At 46.4% G+C, this 5,189-nt stretch overlaps 1 pseudogene; it reads right to left on the reverse strand.

Annotated features, from left to right (window-relative positions):
- Positions 1–2,441: 2,441 nt before the first annotated feature.
- LOC147685214 (uncharacterized) lies at positions 2,442–4,888 on the reverse strand (annotated as a pseudogene).
- Between the last annotated feature and the right edge of the window lie 301 nt (positions 4,889–5,189).

Here is a 5,189-nt window from a genome sequence, read left to right on the forward strand (position 1 = left end):
CCTCATTTCTCTTGTATTCCTTACCCATCCATTAGACTCATTATATTCTCTCAGGGATAGAAAATAATGATGACAACCCCCTGGGTGATATTACCCTCTATTTATTAAGACGGAAAAGGTGGACATATAGGGGCTGCAGTCACGGTATAAATGACCTTATCTCATGTTATTCCATCCTCTTATATGTCGGTCTGTTGGGCATGTCTCGATCCCTATATCCCACAGGTTTCTAAAAATGAGTTATTGTAATGTATAGTTAGTGCACTGACCTCTCAGGAGCAAGCTCCTTTGTATTTAGGACAACAGGCCTATTTCTTACCTTTACGTGAGACACCACCTGGGGTGGTGGTTATTTCTATAACTTCTTAAGTTGAAAGATATCCGGTGTTATACAAAGGTTAATGCCCGGCTTACATCTGGGAAGAAACAACATATATTAGTTCTGTTTACTTCCTTATTTGGGCACCAAAAAACATATATAATGGGCACATAAGTGCTAGCCATCATTCTTTTACCTGCTCTAGATCCGGTATTATGTTGTCTACTATCTTCTTTTGAGTCCGGGAGCACGTGAGTAGTTCCTTATTAAACTCTGGCCCCCTCGAGTTTAATCTTGGTCTGTTAGAAAAAGGCTACTTTTAGTTTTTTTCGTTATTTTTTTAAAAATTTATAGGGAGCTCATATTTTATTTACTTGAGCGGAGGAGGGGAGAAAAAAACCTCACCTGTTCTAGCAGACTATGGTAGCCGTGTACTCTTTCGCCTCCCTGATTCTTATCGGTTCCAATAATGCACACTCTATGTCATTAGGATGTTACCGGCGGTGCTTCTACAAAACAAAATTACGTCAGTAATCCCCCCATTATTACTCGTGTTGTCCTCTACATCTTGCTTTAAAGCCTCCCTGCCCATAGTTATTCTATCCGTACCGTGTCAAATTCCTTATGTCGCCGAAACTCGTGTCCGTCCTCTCGTCGTCAAAACGCCAGAATAAATTTTTTTCTAGCTGACGCAACAAGAATTTTCAATTCTATTAAGGACACAGAGGTGAGGATTATGCTTCTCTTTGCTTTACTGCAAAAACACAGCAGCCAATAAACAACTTTGTAACTCAGCATAACCCGGAAGTACAACCCCCAGTATAGTATGCACCAATCACTATCAGTCCATTATACTATATAGTCCGGAGTGACAACATCACTTCCTCTTTCTTTGCAACAAACTTTAACACAGTCCACAAACTTGACCGTTGAACACTGGACCACAGATTACTTCTTCGCCGTGGATCCCAACTTGAGCACGGAACGTCCTCCACAGAACCAGAGTCAACGCCACCATGCCTTATGTCCTTCTGATCAGTCCTTCTCCCAAACAGCATCACCCTGAACACTCAGGTCTGTTTTCCTTGATCTCCTATAAAGAGAATAGTAGTCATAATATGCCATTCATCAACTCAGTGCATTTCATAACCATTATGACAAGTAAAATTAAACATCTCCAAATATTAACGGGTGGGAGAAACAAAAAATCATCACCATGAATTATAAATGAAACATTCCGTTTACAATACACCCGTTATCATATGAAAGACATCATCATGTTACCTGGGTGGGATAATCCTCGCCTCCGTGTCCTTAATAGAATTGAAAATTCTTGTCACGTCAGCTAGAATTTTTTTTATTCTATGTCAGTCCACGGAGGCTCAGATTATGCTAGTTTAAAGTTGTTCCATAACCATCGAAGCCACATCTACAATCGGTTTATGATAAAATGTCTTAAACGTTGAATCAGATGACCAGTCTGCCACAGCCATAATGTCCTGTAATCGAGAGCCCGTATAAAAGGCTTTGGAAGCCATTGCCCCTCGAACTGAGTGTGCGCCAAAAATGGCAGTATCCACACCTGCTAGTCCCAATAACAAAGTAACCCACCTGGCTAAAGTCGCTGCAGTGACTGGGCGGAAAGGTCTCTGAAGAGAAATTAACAATTGTCCTGCAACATCATTCCTGAACTCTCTAGTACAATCCTCATAACATTTCAAACATTGAACCACACATAACTTGGTATGATGAGGAAGTGCAGGATATGAAATACATCTAGAATGTGTTTTTGTCTGTTTGGATATCGTAAAAGAAACTCCCGAAGGAGTAAATACTCTACCTGCTATATCCAAAGCTCGCACGTCCGAGACTCGTCTGCAGGATACCAGACATAAAAGCATCGTAAGTTTCGCCGATAACTGTTTCCGGGATAACCCCTCATTGGCTGGCCAAGCTTTAAGAAAATGTAAAACTAAATTGATGCCCCATAAAACAGAGTACTTGGGTTTTGGGGAGTTGACCAACCGGATACGCCTCACCACTTTACACACCAGGGGATGTTCCCCCACCGGTTTACCATCCACATGTGGGTGACCAGCCGAAATCGCTGAACGAAAATTGTTCACTGTCCGATATGCCATGCCTGAGCTGGCGAGCTCTGAAAGGAAATTGACTCTGAGATGGACACCGGATCCCACGGGATCTGTTTGCCGTTCAGAACACCAACTAACCCATCTACGCCAAGCTGACTCATATTGCTTGTGCGTAGCAGGCGCCCATGCCTGTGATAAGAAAAACAGAGACTCCTGTGAAACTCCCGGCACTTGCCATCGTCGCCTGAAAGTCTCCACGCCATGAGAGTCAGGAGGCCTTGCATCACCAAGGGATGAGGCAACCCCAGAGGGTCCCCCAGTATTTCCGGAAACGACCGTAGTCGAATCGGAAGAGCTCACAACAAAGTTAGTGCCACAGGAAACCACGCTTGCGCTTTCCAACATGGAGTAATTAAGATCACCTCCGCCCACTGTCGACGGACCTGCGCCAATACTCTCGGAATCATGGCGAAAGGTGGAAATGCTTATAGAATGCCCGTCATCCATGACTGAAGAAACGCGTCCGAGCTGATCGCCAGAGGCTCTGGACGCCAGCTGTAGTACCGAGGAAGTGGCGCATTGAGTCTGGATGCAAAAAGGTCCACTGCACATGGGCCTTATTTGTCGTTCAACTGACTGAACACCCTGCAATGCAGCCTCCAATAGCTGGCATCCCTCAGGAAACGGGAATTCCAATCCGCTACCACATTGGAAGAACCCAGAATGTACTCTGCCGTCACCGATATATGGTGGGCCAGGCAGTAATGCCAAAAGTCCTTGGCAATCTCCACCAGAAGGCAAGACCTCGTACCCCCCCAGACGATTGATGTATTGTACTGCTGACACATTGTCCATCCGCAGTAAAATACAGCAAGTCGCCCGCTGCGGGGAGAGTGTCTGAATTGCAAACGAGCCCACTAAAAGCTCCAGGCAATTGATATGGAGTTTCAGTTCCTCTCGGGACCACCGATCCCCAGTTCCCACCGAGCCGCATCGCGCTCCCCAGCCCGATCTGCTGGCATCCGATTCTCTCCGGGCTGGCTGCGAAAATGGCTTTGCCATTCCAAGCATCCATGTGGTCCAGCCACCAACTCATCTCGGTCCGTGCCTCGTCTGCGATCGAAATCTGCTCTGCATAACTCAGACCCTTGCGTAAGTGTAAAATCTTCAAACTCTGTAGTGCCCTGTAATGTAGGGGACCTGGGAATATCGCCTGTATTGAGGCGACCAGAAGTCCTACCAATCTGGCCAAAGTCCTCAAGGATATAGTCTGAGAGGCAAGCGCTCTCCTCAACTCCTTCTTGATAGCTACTCTCTTCCTCAATGGTAATAATAACTGAGCCGCAACTGAGTCTACCTGAAACCCCAAGAACTCCATCGACTGTGTTGGAGTCAGAATGGACTTCTGCGCGTTGATGAAAAATCCCAGCTCTTGTAAGAGTTGGACCGTCCAATTCAGATGAAGAAGATGAAGAAGAACCGCGGCCATATTCTGCACCATAATCAGAATATCGTCCAAATAAATTGAGTCTTACCCCCCGTTCTCTCAGATACTGAATCACTGGCTTCAGTAACTTGGTGAAACACCAAGGGGCCGACGTAAGGCCAAAGGGCATGGCCGAAAACTCGAACCACTGGTCTCTCCACTGGAATTGAAGGAACCTCCTGTGAGGGGGAAAAATAGGCACCACCAGATACCTGTCCTTCAGATCTAGACGCACCATCCAATCCTTCTCCAACAGGATGTCTTGCAACAAGTGTATGCCTTTCATTTTGAAGTGGCGATACACTACCCAGGAATTGAATTCCTTCAGATTAAGAACTAACCTGAAACCTTCGTTCGTTTTGGGCACTAGAAATTCAGTACTTACAAAACCCAGCGGGTGCGGGCACGTATGCACGACTGCCCCTTTTTTTTAACAACGACTGAACCTCGGCGTCCCTGAAAGATATCTCTGCATGGGAAAAATGAAGAGGATGAGGAACTGGAACCTGATGGGGTGAGGCATAGAACTCTATCTGAAAACCTCTTACTGTCTGAAGGATCCAAGGATCCTCTGTGAGACTGGCCCATACATGATGGAACAAAGCAATTCGACCTCCCACCTTGGTGTCCCCAGCTTGCGTTAAGCTTACCTGAGTAAGAGCCATCTCTGGAGGAATTATTTTGTCCTCTGTAGCCTCTATGTTGTCGCCCCCTGTCACTGCGATTGCGGGAAGGGTAGAAATTTGACCGCTGGGCACCACCTCTGCCACGCTGCTCGGAGCCTCGAGAGGTCTGGTTAAATCCACGGCTGGTCGCTCGACCACTGTAGCATCCGGCCCTGTTACAAAGGCCAGTATGAAACACGTTCTTGATATTCGCTTGAGCCTTATCCAGGGCGGAAAATGTGTTGACATACTTCCCCATCTCCTTCACAAACTTCTCCCCGAACAGCAAGCCATTAGCGAGCGTGCCCGGTTCTGTATTAGCCATTTCGGGCAGTTGCAGATCAATACGCGTATGAAAGGACCTTCTCCGCTGAGCTGATAGAGCCCAATTCGCGTTCCTTAGGAAACACATAGCCCGTTGCGCCCACTCCAAAACTTCTGTGGGGTCCAATGGAGTGTTGGAGTCTTTGGCGGTAACCGCATCATCCAAAATCTTAGTCAGGGGTCTGGACTCGTCAAGGAGTTTATCTTGACAACCCCTCCAAGCCCTGTCATGTCCCTTCTTGGGATCATTCGCTAATTTTTTCATAAAAGTGGCCATGTTCGGGTCTATTTCTGGGGTGTCA

This window comes from Lissotriton vulgaris, chromosome 10 (assembly GCF_964263255.1).
Source record: "Lissotriton vulgaris chromosome 10, aLisVul1.2, whole genome shotgun sequence".
Classification (NCBI taxonomy): Eukaryota; Metazoa; Chordata; class Amphibia; order Caudata; family Salamandridae; genus Lissotriton; species Lissotriton vulgaris.